General features: G+C 40.2%; 1 long non-coding RNA gene across 1 annotated transcript; it reads left to right on the forward strand.

Annotated features, from left to right (window-relative positions):
* Positions 1 to 7,473: 7,473 nt before the first annotated feature.
* LOC129660027 (uncharacterized) lies at positions 7,474 to 12,613 on the forward strand. Its single transcript, XR_008718314.1, has 4 exons — positions 7,474 to 7,551; positions 9,146 to 9,251; positions 10,758 to 10,830; positions 12,128 to 12,613. It is a non-coding gene; the product is annotated as an uncharacterized LOC129660027 (long non-coding RNA).
* Positions 12,614 to 15,444: the final 2,831 nt, after the last annotated feature.

Raw genomic sequence — 15,444 nt, forward strand, 5'->3', positions numbered from 1 at the left:
ACATTGTGACATGAACTCTTATAATTCTTTCATGTACACATATACACACAAACACACATGCACATTTTTGGATAGAAAATTTCTCTCAGTCTATTTGTTTTGTTTATACTTTAAAATATTAACTTCTATGTGCTTTAGTAGATTCATCAGAAAATGAGACTGTTGCTATAATTGATCTCTGAGGTCTATCCCCCCATTATATGAATATTAAATTTTCACTTAATCTTTGGATAAGAACTCTTACACAGTAATATAAAAATTCTTTTTAATTCACCATTTCACATCTAAAAATGCTTTGTGGACATTTCTATGGCATTGAATATTATCTAATATTATGATTTTTAATGGTTTATAGTATTATATTAGATGATTATATAATGTTCCTATCAATCTTTTTTTAAGACATTAGGGTATTTTTTTTTCTAATTTTCCTGTTATATTTTATGCTAATCATTGCCTCTGTAAATGAACTCTTATGCAAATGTTTAATGATTTGTATATAATAAATTCCTAAGTGTACCATTTATGGGTCAAAAAATTCCCCAAATGTAGGTGTTTTAGTGAAAATTACTTCCAGAAATAATGTGCCAGTTTATATATTCCTGAATTTTAGCTCAGCATATTATTTAAAATCCTTATTAATCAAGTTTAATATGATAGTACATTGTTTTATGTTCTTTGTTTACTAAAATTTTGCCACGTTTATCACTTGTATTCCTTTGCACATTTTTGTGAGTATTCATCTACTTTATTGATGTCTTCACATATTAACATTTAGTCCTGAGTTTGCAGTTATATTTTCCTGAGCTTATTCCTTGACACACTAGCTGTGTGATCTTGGCCAGCTGTTTGCCTTGCCAGTACCTCAGTTTCTTTAAATGAAAGTGAGATCTATATAGCCCATCTCTTCAATTAATGTTTTCTGGATCTGAGAACTCACTAAGATTTATGGACTAAGATTGTGTCTTTTTATTGTTGAGACCATCCTGCTCTTCCTGCTCTTGCCTTTTTAGAGATTGAAACTCACGTTAAAGAAAACTAAGATCATGGCACCTGGTCCCATTACTTCATGGCAAATAGAAGGAGAAAAGTGGAAGCAGTGACAGATTTTATTTTCCTGGGCTCTAAAATCACTGTGGATGGTGACTGCAGCCATGAAATTAAAAGACTCTTGCTCCTTGGAAGGAAAGCTATGACTGACTGTCTGTATTAAAAAGCAGAGATATCACTTTGCCAACTAAGTTCTGTATGTCAAAGCTATGGTTTTTCCAGTAGTCATGTAGTTACATGAGAGTTGGACCATAAAGAAGATTGAGCACCAAAGAACTGATTGTTATGGTGCTGGAGAAGAGTCCCTGGGACAGCAAGGAGATCAAATCAGTCAATCTGAAAGGAAATCAGTTCTGAATATTCATTGGAAGGACTGGCTGAGGCTGAAGCTCTAGTACTTTGGCCGCCTAATGTGAAGAGCTGACTCATTGGAAAAGACTCTGATACTGAGAAAGATTGAAGGCAAAAGGAGAAGGAAGTGGCAGAGGACAAAACAATTAGGTAGCATCACTGACTCAATGGACACAAATTTGAGCAAACTCTGGGAGATAGTGAAGGACAGAGGAGCCTGGCATGCGGCAGTCCATGGGGTAGCAAAGAGTAGGACATGACTTAGTGACTGAACAGCAATAACAACAGACATTGGGTAACACCACCATTGACTGCATGTCTACCATATCTCTAGAATAGGGGTGCCTAACCTCTGGGATCTAATGCCTGATGATCTGAGGTGGAACTGATATAATAATAATAGAAATAAAGTACACAATAAATATAATGCTCTGAATCATCCTGAAACCATCCCCCCTACCCCTGGTCTATGGAAAAATTGTCTTCCACGAAGCCAGTCACTGGTGCTGAAAAGGTTGGGGAACATTGCTCTAGAGAGATGAAGCTCTACTAACAACTCCTGGTTGGTCATAGCCCCTGGGCTGCCTCTCTGACCTTGCCAATTGTCCAGATAATTGTGGCCTCCTGGCATCTGCTGCTAAGCCCCACATCCCACACTCATCTCTATGGATAGAAACAAACCCAACTCTGTGGCCTCCTCTGCCACACTCAGGCCTGCACTGCAGAGAAGGCCACCACCAAACTACTCAGTGATGCTGGCACCCGGACCAGTGCATGCCTTGTGGCCTTGCTGAATGGTTCTGTGCTCGGTGTCCCATTCTTCCACTGGAACATTAATCCTCTGATGAGTTTTCTAGCCTTGCATTTATTCCAGCATATCACTTCTCTCAGCCCCTGTACTCTTTACCATCTGTTAGCGTGGGACATCAATTTCTCAGACTTCCAAGAGCCATTCTGGTAACAAATGCATCCACTCCCTGAAGTTCCTGCCAGGTTGTTAGATCTTATGCCCTGTGAAAGTGTTCCAAATCAATAAATCCCTAGTTTATGTGGTCTCATATTCTGACACTTTGGTTAAGTACCCTCTAAGTCCAATGCCAGATGCATTCTCTTGGCTCCCACTGGTGTTGTTGCCCCTGGGGGGCTCAGTTTCCTTCCTCCCTTGCTGCACCTGGCTTGGCCTTGTGCAGGTTATGTTGGGATTTAACCCTGGTCATAAGACTGGTAACCAGGAGAGGAAGTGCGAGCAGCTTCCAAAAGGGGCACCCATTGCTTTACATATGTTACACCTTCTAGCGCAGGGACCTTTGTGTCAGGCTACCCTGGTTTTCCACCCCAGACCTTCCTCAACTATTTAATCATCTATGGAGCCCTGCATCCTTAACTTTCAGAGCTTCAATTTGGTGCTCAGCTGTGTCTTCTTTTCTACTTTGTAAGTGATTAAACAGGTCAGTGGCTCTCTCACTTAGCCCTTAACTGCCTTTTAGCAATGCTCAGTTTCTTATTATTCCTTTGCAGTTAGCAATACAATTTATCAGTAACCAACCAGCTCTGCTGCTTTGTAGGTATGGTTTCTCTTGATATTCTAAATGCCTTTCATGTCATCTGAGGTAGCCATTAGCCTTGGGCTGCCTTGTGCCAAGGAGTGTCCAGGCCCCACATACCACTCAGTATGATAGCATCTTAGGCTACTGGGCAGTGAATGAACCCACCCCTAAAGCTCTTTGCCTCTTTTCTTGAACTACAAGTGGTATCATCTGTATTAGTTCAGATCCTCAAGAAGTGGGGCACTGAGACAGAATTAGACATGTGTATTAATTTCCTGTGGCTGCTTTAACAAATTACCGTCAATTGAATAGATTCAAACAGCACACATCACACATCTATTCTTTCACAGTTCTGGAGGCTCGAACTTAGTTCGAGAATCAGTTCCCTGGGTTGAAATCAAGCTGTGGGCAGAAGCACACTTCCTCCGGAGGCTCTAGGGGAGCATCTGCTCTCAGCTTCTTCCAGCTTTTGGTGGCTGCCTTCCATTACCCATATCTTCAAATCTCTCTCTCACTGTTGCCTTTCCCTCCACTTGTGTTTATGTCAAGTCTCACTTTAAGGGAATTTATGATGGTGTTTCAGGCCCATCTGGGTAATCTAGGATACTCTTCTTTGATAAAAAATCCTTAACCACAGTTGCAAAAAAACCTTTTCCAAATTAGGTACATTCAAAGATTTCAGGATTTTGACCTGTTATCTTTGGATATTAAAATATTAAAATACAGTCCCCCTGCAACATGCAATAGATTATTGGGGAAATACCTGTAAAGGCAAAAAGGAAGGAAAATGCAGAGGCAATGGGGAAATGCAGTTCTGACATCTCTGAAAAGGAGTGAAAAGGAAGGGGCAATGTGTACAGAGTGTATCAGGCCTCAGTGCAATTCTAGAAAAGTTTGCCTAGCTGACAGGGAGTCCTTGAACCAAAGTACTTCGTTTAAAAATTCCTGTGCCTGCAGGAATGGGTCTGCATCTGTAAGCCATTGTGCAAAGTCACTGGCTCAGTGCAACACATGGGAAGGGTGGCCTGGACAGGACTGTGGTGGTGGATCCGGAAGAGCAATAGCTCAATCCATCGGTTATGTTCCATGGAGCCGGGGAGCTGAGCAAGGCGTTTTCATGGCCAATACGTCCATCCATGTTACTTTTTCCTCAATTCGTGCTGTCATCAGTCTTCACATTTCTAAGGTCCTTGACTTGCCAGATAACTCATGAGGCATTGACCAATGATTAGTTTAGATTTGTACCCATCTACCTCTCCTTCTACAAAAAGTGAAGCACAAATTATTGCCTGAAGATCTGCTCATCAGGGGAAGTTCCTTCTCCTACTGTCATTTATGGACATCTAGAAGTGGGACTGTAATAAAGCAGTGATTATTCTTGGCTGGAGACATAATACCTTGTAGATTTAACTCTAAAAAAGGCCTGTGCTTTTTCCTCCTCTATGAGCTAGTCATTAGCCTCATATCTATGAGTTCATAGATGTTGGTGAGGGGGAGGCATAAAGGCAATAGCAGCAACTGCCCTGGGGTCTGATTCACCAACTCATGTGATTCAGTTGTGCTGTCTGGACCATCTTGAACCTGGCCTTGAGTGTACCACTTCAATTTAAGAGTGAAATGCTGCTGTACATGTTCAACTTCATAATTTGGTACATCAAATAAGTCATTTCGCAAAGGAGAGTCCTAGACACAGTTACATGGAGTCTCATGTCTTTAGTGGACCCAGTTCAAGGCCACTTTTCAAATGAAGGATAGTTGTTGGAAGTACATAGCATGTCCTTATCCCCAGATTCTAAGATCTGTATTGTGGTGCTTCTGTTGAGCCTCTGTTGGCCAGAGGCACTTCAGTGTCATTGAATCTGCTTGGTCATAAAGCCCAAATTGTAGCACCATTTGAACCACAGCTCATACGCAACACTGAGGCTTCTCTTACTCTGAAGCCAGCTTAAAAGTGGCAGCTTTATATATTACCTTGTAATTGGATTGGGACAGCACTTCCAAATAAGGTATACATTCTTTCTAAAGTCTAAAAAGTTCAATCAAGTGCTGTGCCTCTTTCTTTGCAGTGGCAGTGCCAAGTGCAGCCAACTTTTCTCACTTAAGAGAAGTTATCCTCACCTGCTACAGCCCACTGCTTCTTTAGAAACTTATCTATGTGGCTGGTCTCTGAACTCTCATGAGCTTTATGTCTCCTCTGCCTGGCATGCATGGGCCTTTCAAAAGCATCTATTTCTCCTACTTTCTGATCACCAGGTATACTTAGCATGCTGACATCAATACAATGAACCAGTGTGATACACTGTGGAATATCAAGGCAATCAAGGTTCCCCTAGGATATTATGGGACCAAGAGCCAAGAGCTGACATAGCCCTGAGGTATAAGAGTGAGGGTGAATCGCTTCTAATTTTCTCTATTACCTGGTATAGAAAATAAATGTTTGCTGAATCAGTGACTGCCTGAAAGGTGCCAAGGGCTGTGATGGTGTGCTCCAGTGATGATACCACACTGGGAATAGCAGCTTCAATTGGTGTCATAACCTGATTATCTTTATCATCATGCAGAGGTATTCCTGAGCATATATCTGGAATTTATACTAACTAAATAGGGGATTAAAAAGAGATTATAGGAATTGTTACCACTGCATCTTTCATGTCTTTGATGGCAGCACTAATTTCCCCTGAGAACTTGTATGCAGGTCAAGAAGCAACAGTTAGAACCGGACATGGAACAACAGACTGGTTCAAAATTGGGAGAGGAGTACATCAAAGCTGCATATTGTCACCCTGCTTATTTAACTTCTATGCAGAATTCATCATGAGAAATGCCAGGCTAGATGAAGTTCAAGCTGAAATCAAGATTGCCAGGAGAAATACCAATAACCTCAGATATGCAGATGACATCATCCTTAAGCAGAAAGTGAAGAGGAACTAAAGAACCTCTTGATGAAGGTGAAAGAGGAGAGTGAAAAATCTGGCTTAAAACTCAACATTTAGAAAATGAAGATCATGGCATCTGGTCCCATCACTTCATGGCAAATATACGGGGAAACAATGGAAACAGTGACAGACTTTATTTTCTTGGGTTCCAAACTCATTGTGGATGGTGACTGCAGCCATGAAATTAAAAGATGCTTGCTCCTTGGAAGGAAAACCATGACCAACCTAGACAGTGTATTAAATAACAGAGACATTACTTTGCTGACAAAGGCCTTTATAGTCAAAGCTATGGTTTTTCCAGTAGTCATGTACGAATGTGAGAGTTGGATCTTAAAGAAGGCTGAGTGCTGAAGAATTGATACCTTTGAACTGTCATGCTGGAGAAGACTCTTGAGAGTCCCTTGGACTGCAAGGAGATCAAACTAGTCAATCCTAAAGGGAATCAGTCCTGAATATTCATTGGAAGAACTGATGCTGATGCTGAAGCTGAAGCTGAAGCTCCAATCCTCTGGCCACCTGATGCAAAGAGCTGACTCATTAGAAAAGACCCTGATGCTGGGAAAGATTGAGGGCAGGAAGAGAATGGGACAGCAGAGGATGAGACGGCTGGATGGCATCACTGACTTGATGGACACGAGTTTGAGGAAACTCCAGGAGATAGTGAAGGACAGGGAAGCCTGGTGTGCTGCAGTACATGGGGTTGCAGAGAGTTGGATTGGACATGACTGAGTGACTAAACAAAAATTTCTGTGATAGCCAGTGATGTAGTGTCATATCTTTTTGACACTTCATACTGTTCATGGGGTTTTCAAGGCAAGAATACTGAAGTGAATTGCCATTCCCTTCTCCAGTGGACCATGTTTTGTCAGAATTCTCCACCATGACCTGTCCATCTTGGGTGGCCCTACACTGCATGGCTCATAGTTTCATTCATTTAGACAAGGCTGTGGTCCATGTGATCAGATTGGTTTGTTTTCTGTGATTGTGGTTCTCATTCTGTCTGCCCTCTGATGGATAAGGGTAAGAGGCTTATGGAAGCTACCACTCCAGTATTCTTGGGACCTCCCTGGTAGCTCACATAGTAAAGAATCTGCCTGCAATGTGGGAGACCCAGGTTTTATCCCTGGGTCAGGAAGATCCCCTGGAGAAGGGAATGTCTAGCCCATTCCAGTATTCTTGCCTGGAGAAGTCCATGGACAGATGCCTGGCGGGCTACAGTCCATGGGGTCCCAAAGAGTTGCGACTAACACTTTGAATGACTAACACTTTCACTTTTCAAGTGGTTTTAAATCCCCATTATAGTCAAGTTTTCATCACTAGACCTAAGATTTTTTTTCATTTGTACACATCAAGCAGTATTTTAATGGCTGCCTATCTATTTTATTCCTGGGGATTTTCATACTCAATTAACTACCACCAGAGATCATTTTAGGATAAAAGACTTTGATTACTGCCCCACCTCATTGGCTTATTATGGTAATTGCACACAGCAAGTCTCTAGTGATTCAACAGTGCCACCTGGTTTCTATCCATCTGGAAATGAAACCAGGGAGCCTGATTTTATGATGGCATCTGCCACCATCATCTCTAGTCTACAGAGAACAGCCACCACAAAGCTTTTAGAGAATGTTGGTCTTCCCCACACCAATGTATTCCTTAATATCTTGGTAAAAGAGATGTCCTTCAGGTTTTAATCCAATATTATCTCCCTAAGTCTTTGTACTTCTTTCTCTATTCTAAGCCAGAGTCTGGTATCTTATCTTTATTGTCTGGAGGCCACTAATGAGATTATACTTTAAATTTTATTCATCATATCTAGGTGTTTTGTATTTGGAATTTTTTTCTGGTTGTATAGTTTGCTGGATTGCAAGAAATGTTTTATTCTTATGGTTTAAGATTTATGTTTTATTAGCTAGAATCCCATCTATTCATTAATTCATACTTGACTACAAGGACCTAATTATGCTTTAATTATGTGTTAAATATTCCTTACCATACATTAATGTTGTTTTAAGTTTTTGAGTATAACCTTCTATTATAAACTTACAAATAATTTTAAATTTTTGTTTCATGTTTTTATAAATTTGAGTCTGCTCTGAACTTTGGTGAGTTTCTTAATGCTGTCTTCCTACCTATTATTTCTCAATTTGACTGTCTACACTATAAAGTTTATCCTCTCTATTGCATTTTCCATTCTTTTTGCTATATTTATATCTCCAACATCTTAACTTTAAAATTTACATATCTTTATTTCTGTTTACTTCTCATTCTTTTAATTCTAAGTTTTAAAAAATTAAAGGTATACTTTCATCTCATTGGATATTTGCAATATATTTAAAGTTTTTGTTATATTTCTAAAAATGAGATGGAATTCATCTGGAGCGGGTTCCATACCAGTTATTGATTTTGTCAGTTGCCTTTCCTAGCACTGGTTTCCTATTAGTATTTTATGGCTGTGCAACAACTAGGGCTGTCAGTCATTCATGTACCCCCTGTGCCTAATACAGGTGCTCAATAAACATTTATTAAATAAGTGAATAACCAACTTTACAGGTTTATATAGTCTGAATATCTGTACTGCCATTAAAAAAAATTATTTATTTTTTTGGCTGTACTGAGTCTTCATTGCTGTGTGGGCTTTTCTCTAGTTGCAGTGAGTGAACTACTCTCCAGTTGCAGTGCTTGGGCTTCTCATTGCGGTAGCTTCTCTTATTGTGGAACACAGGCTCTAGCCTCATGGGTTCAGTAGTTGTGGTGCAGGGGCTTAGTTGCTCCATAGCATGTGGAATCTTTCTGGACCAGGGATCAAAGCCATGTGTCCTACATTGGCAGGGTAATTCCTATCTACTGTGCCACCAGGGAAGTCTGAGATTTTTTAAAAGAAATTTTTAATTGGGAATAATTTTAGATTTACAGAATAATGAAATACAAAGATAATGCAGAGAGTTCCTGTATACCATAAACTCAGTCTCCCCTAAATCTTATACCTGTTTTCATCATGGTTCATTTGTCAAAACACTGGTACTTCACTTTAACTGACTTCTAGACTTCATTCAGATTTCTCCAACTTTTCTATTAAGTGTTCTCTTTGTGTTTCAGGACCCAAACAAGAATATCAAACATCAAGTCATGACAAATAGATTTTAAAAAATAACATAGATTCAAAAAACATTTGATTTAACAACTCTAGAGCAAGCTGTAGCTGTGCCTAGGATTGGAAGCTGTGATTCATAGGGACAACTGATGCTTCTTTTTCTGCAGAGACTTACCATTGGAGCCACAGACTACATCGCATATAAGAAATCCCTTCCTGTTGGTTGCCCTGACACTGGAGTGCAATAAAAGTGGAGAAAACTAAGATATCAAGGTATTGTTGTCGTGTTAGTTGTGCCTTCTGATTTGTTGCTGTTAGGTAGTTAGAATAGAAAACAGGAGTCCAAAATGGCGGTGGCTAAAAGACAAGGAAGGGAAAAGCCCGCGAAAATAGAACAAAGGAAGGTCAAAGAAAGGCCCAGGGACCGGAGTGAGGACTTCAGGTAGAACAGCACTCCTGGCCAAGCCCAATTTGCATAGGGCAGGCCCAGGGGGAAGAAAAAAACATATAAAAAGAGGAGCCAAAGGGCTCTCTCTCTCTCTCCCCCTCACACGGGGGCATTCTACTCTTCGCATCTTTGGATCGACGGGCCCTCACACCTCGAAGATGGATTTTCCTGTTATCTTCTAAATAAAATAGAGCTGTAACACTGAGCTGTAACACTGATATGGTCTGTTCAAGACCTGAGAGCTATAACACGGTCTGTCCAAGACCCGAGAACTGTGACACGCCGAGGGGGCTTTAATGTCCGTCACTCCAAATCTTTGTTGTGATGAGACAAAAACCGAGGAGCATACACTTGCCTGACAGTTGCTAACACAGAAAAGAAGTATCAGGAATTTAGCACAGGTCAAGCTGATCCAAAGGAGAGTCACAAGATGGATAACAGACCATTAACACTCAGAAAGCTGGACACTCTGAGCTGGTTTCCCTAGTCACTGGAAGACTCCCTACTCAGTGTAGTTGATTAATAAATTGTTGAACATATGGATAAGTAGTTGAAGAATGTTCTGTGTGTTAATATTGGGGCACATGGTTAGCAGGAAGGCAAAAGGCCTACAGGTAAATGAAAAAGGATACTCTTTTTTCCCCTTACTAGTAGTCAAGAGGGGTGGGACTTAAACGTCCTTACTCTTAACTCTCTTAGATGATTAAATGTTCACAGGATTCAGAGGAACACAAAGAATAGCACTTTGGTCTCCAGGCAGACACCCCAACCCACCCAGAGCCCAGTAGAATTTAGGGGTGGCTTCTCTGTCCTACTTCTTGTATGTCCAACTTTTCAAGTTCAAGCCTTGTGCTGCTTTATGAAGCTTCCTCTCTCACAGTTACTAGGAAATTCAAAATGTGTTTTTTTTTTTCTGATCTCTGCTTTCTCTTCACACCTCCCAGCTACCACTGGCCTGTTTTCTCCTCAGCCTCAGGGGAATTATTCTTTAGTCCCATCTGTTTCTACTTTAGATAGAGTTGGGATTGTGTGGGGGTGGTTGAATTTTGGATTCTGTAGGAAGGGAAGCCAAAAAGCAATAAGACTTATTACTCAGACATATTCCAATGCATACGTCCTGTGCACTATTGTGCTAAGAGCACCGTGGTTTCTATCTCTAGTTTTAGATGCAATACCAAATGTTGACTTTTCTTCTGCTGAGATATGTGATAAGAAGCAGGAAGGGAACCAGCATTTTCTAGGAATCAGGAATGGAAGGTGGGGGGAGTGGGAGGAGAATGAGGAAAAGACTTCTTTCTGCTTTACATGTGACATGCTTTTGTGTTCTTTAGACTTGCCAGTTTCTCTTTTTTTCTTTCCTGAATTCCCATTTGGACTGAGTGTGTTGGCTTGTTTTCGCCTCTGGTGAGTTGGAAAGTCTACATTCTATTTTTATTGTACTAATGGTTATTTTTGATGTTTTATACCATATTGGAAGGTCTTTCACTCTATTGATCAATGTCAAAAATGAGAAAATGTTCATTGTACAGCTGAAATGCAAACCTAAGCAGTTTCATTCCAACATTGTTGTTCTTGATTATTATACTGGAGTGGGTTGCCATTTCCTTTTCCAGGAGATCTTCCCCACCCAGGGATCGAACCTGGGTGTCCCGCACTGTAGGCAGATGCTTTACCATCTGAGCCACCAGGAAAGTCCATTAAGCTCGTAAACCTACACAATCATGTTTCAATCCTCTTCTCTTTTTTAGCCTTTATTTTTAGCATTATTTCCTAGCCATTTAAACAAAAATTATTTGGCTTCCCTTGTGACTCAGCTGATAAAGAATCTGCCTGCAACGCAGGAGATGGGTTCGATCCCTAGGTTGGGAAGATCCCCTGGAGAAGGGAAAGGCTACCCACTCCAGTATTCTGGCCTGGAGAATTCCATGGACTGTATAGTTCATGTGGTTGCAAAGAGTCACACACGACTAAGCGACTTTCACTTTGTTCATTTAGAGCAAGAGTTCTTAAAGTTGGATTATACATTCCTGATATATTCCTTGCTACATTTATCTTAGCCAGTAAAGGCTGGCTTATTTTACTGGAATGCTGATTATCTGAAGACTTGGGGAAGTATTGTTGAAAATTTGGTGTCATATATATTTACAAGGGAATCAGAATTCCAGTCCTTTGTGTATCTTCTGTGTGGAGTGTATGTGTGAGAGAAATTACCTAGAAAAAAAAAAATGCACTGCATACAGAAAATTTTGTATTTTTTGTACTCCAAGACACAAGTGGTATTAGGTTGCTATGTGGATGAATCAAGGTGGGGTTTGCCATGGTGTTGAAAATGTATGCTTGTGTCATTCACTCCCATGGCTTTTGCAAATCTGTCAGACAGAGGAGCAGGGATGTGTGATAGTTAACTCAGTCAATAGAGGTTCATACAGCTGTTTTATAAAAAAATAAAACTCACCACTTTATAGAACATTGCTTCTTTTCCAAATTTAATTATCAGTCAAGTAAAACTCAGCTCCATCAGTCAAATTAATTCAAATACGTGCTGAAATTGTGCTTTATTCAGTTTTCATTAAAAAATATATAAATTTGCTTCCTTCCATTTCCAACCAAAGTGAAGTCCCTTTTCACAAATAGCCTCAGTTATTACCTTTTATTATTTTGCTTGTCCTATATCATATTCAAATGTGCTCATTTATCTTAGGTATATATCTTTGTTTGGAACCTGGATCTGTGATGCCTGGTCATGAACAGAAAGTACAAAGTGTGATAAGGAAATTGAGAACAATACGAAATCATCATAGATTATGGTAATGAAGGCATTATTTCTAAACTTCCCACAATGAACTTGACAACAAAGAAGTTGAAAGCCCTCCCAGCTACAGCCACTAAATTGACACCAAGCAGAGTTATCGGAAGAAGCTTTCGATGTACTTTGAAGCCAGTTTAAAAGTATAAGCTTTTGTTATTGCAGAAATGCAAATGAACCTAGATTTTGGAGCCTTTTATGTAAGAAAACAATGAGTAATAACTTGACAAAATAACGATTCTTTCCATGCCAGTCACAAAAGCTGCATTTTTTATTTTCATGCATGTAAGATTTCTCTGTTTTCCCCAAACTTCAAGTTCAGAATTTCATCAGAATACATTTAAATATACATTTTCTCATTAATTATTCCCAGAACTTTGAACTTTAAAATTTTTGATTTGCAGACTCCGTTTTGTTGTTGTTGTTGTTGTTTTCACTGAATAAGAGTTTTCTTGATTAGCTTTTAACTTTTTAACTGTTTCTTTTCTTCTGTTCATCTTATATTGGAATTCCTGTCATATATAGGTTGAATATTTATATTTGTCTTTTCAGTTCAGTTTAGTCACTCAGTAGTGTCTGACTCATTGCGACCCCATGGACTGAAGAACACCAGGCTTCCCTGTCCGTCACTAACTCCTGGAGCTTACTCAAACTCATGTCCATTGAGTCGGTGATGCCATCCAACCATCTCATCCTCTGTTGTCTTCCTTTCCTCCCATCTTCAATTTTTCCCAGCATCAGTGTCTTTTCCAGTAAGTCAGTTCTTTGCATCAGGTGGCCAGAGGATTGGAGCTTCAGCTTCAGCATCAGTTCTTCTAATGAATATTCGGGACTGATTTCCTTTAGGATGGACTTGTTGGATCTCCTTGCAGTTCAAGGGACTCTCAAGAGTCTTCTCCAACACCACAGTTCAAAAGAATCAATCCTTCAGTGCTCAGCTTTCTTTATAGTCCAACTCTTACATCCATACATGACCACTGGAAAAACCATAACTTTGATAGATAGACCTGTGTTGGCAAAGTAATGTCTCTGCTTTCTAATATGCTGTCTAGGCTGGTCATAGTTTTTCTTCTAAGGAGCAAGAGTTGTTTAATTTCATAACTGCAGTCACCATCTGCAGTGATTTTGGAGCCCAAGAAAATAAAGTCCCTCACTGTTTCCATTGTTTCCCCATCTATTTCCCATGAAGTGATGGGACCGGATGCCATTATCTTAGTTTTCTGAATGTTGAGTTTTAAGCTAACTATTTCACTCTCCACTTTCACTTTTGTCAAGAGGCTTTTTAGTTCCTCTTCACTTTGAAGTATTGGGCATTACTTATTATCTCCATTGTGCCTGGAGGCCTCAGTCTTCAGGAAAAGTAGGAACAGCCAATCAATTCTTAAAATCAGTGATAAAAAGATAACCCTTCTGCATAAGGGTGGTGTCATCTGCATATCTGAGGTTATTGATATTTCTCCCAGCAATCTTGATTCTAGCTTGTGCTTCATCCAGCCTGGCATTTCACATGATGTACTCTGCATATTTGTCTTTTAGGATTGTCATTTGCATCTCTTAAACTTTTCTTCTTCTTTAGGTGATTTTTCTAACTTTGTCTTCTACTTAAGATATTCACGTCTCCTTAAACAACACTTTCCGCTATTTTGGGGCCCTAAAACAATTTTTTTCTTTATGTTTTAGCAATATGCTATTTGATGTGTTCTGCTTCCAGAAATGGTGGGTATAGCTTCTTTGAACAATTGAAAAATTACTAAACCATTGTAAAACAAACACAAGAGTTGGAAAAATATGAACCAAAAAAGACTCGTTGAGGGAACTGCAGGATTCCCTGGTAAATAACACTTGTAAGACTGAGACATGAAGAGCAGGGAAGACCAGGGAGGTTATGTGTCAGACATTTGTTCCTGTCTTTCCCCCTCAATGCATTCACTGATTTGAAAGCAGTGACTGAGGCTGGGAGGCTATGCAGGGTTTCTAGCAGCCTCATGGCAGTGGCAGGACAAACACTGGAACTGGGGCAACAGGAAGTACTAGTAAACCAGTACACTAAGATTTCAGTTGGAAGTTTTACCCTTAGAAGCAAGAGTAAAAGAAACATAAAGTCCCTCTTGCAAGGCCAGCCCTTAGCTTACTCGGGGAGCTTGTAGTTTCCTCAGTTCTGTCTCATCACAACAAAAATTTGAAGCAATGGGTGGGCCAGTGTTACAGCCCTGTGTAATTTCCTTGGACACCAGTGTTACAGCTCAGTTTTATTTAGAAAGTAAAGGAAAATCCAGCCTCAAGGGACAAGGGCGAGCTGACCCAAAAGATGTGAAGAGAAGAGAAGCCCTTGGCTCAATTTTGGCTCCTCTTTTTATGTTTTTTTCCTCCTCCCTCTGAGCCTACCCTATGGAAATTGGGCTAGCCAGGAGGGCTGTTTGTTTTACCTGAGGTCCTCACTTAGGTCATCAGACCTTCCTTTGTTCTATTTTTCTGGGCTTTTCCCTTCTTTGTCTGTTAGCCACTGCCATTTTGGACTCCTTTTTCCTATTCTAACCACCTAACATTCCCCCCTCAAGAGATAGGAGGCCCAATTCTTTGGGAATAGGGGCATTGAGGTATCTCTGGCTACTTCCTGCTGAACTGGGATGGCGAGGGGCATTGGGCCTTCCCCTCTTGCTAGTCTCAAGCCTCAGAGTCCTTATAGCTGTGTCTGTCTGAGTGATATTTTCCGTGGTTGGAAAAATCTAAGTGATATTTTCCATGGTTGGCTGTAGTTTTATATATCCTTATTTAACTGGCATTGCATGTTGTAGCTTGTTGACATGGGCAGAGACAAAATAGGTTAGACAATTGATAATACATGGAGCAATCACAAGCAGCATCAATATGGTGATAATAGGAATTAGTAGGGGTATTAGCCAACTCCAAATTCCCCATTTCCAGGAGAAGGATCCCCTGAGAGACTGTAGCCACACCAAGAACTCTCCAGCTCATTTTTTGAGGTCCTGTAGAATCTAGAATGTTTTTCTTGAGGACTATGAGACTTTTTTTAAACTTAGTCAGAGGTATTTACCCAGAAACAACACGTCTCATTCAAGATGGTTCAAGTCCTTCCTTGCTCAGGGATCAGAAGATTTATCTCCTGTCTATTTTGGAGTACAACCCCTGCCAAGCTGTGTTGGCTCTTTAGCGATATCCTGAGAAACCTTATATACAGAAACTTAATTTTT

This window comes from Bubalus kerabau, chromosome 9 (assembly GCF_029407905.1).
Source record: "Bubalus kerabau isolate K-KA32 ecotype Philippines breed swamp buffalo chromosome 9, PCC_UOA_SB_1v2, whole genome shotgun sequence".
Classification (NCBI taxonomy): Eukaryota; Metazoa; Chordata; class Mammalia; order Artiodactyla; family Bovidae; genus Bubalus; species Bubalus kerabau.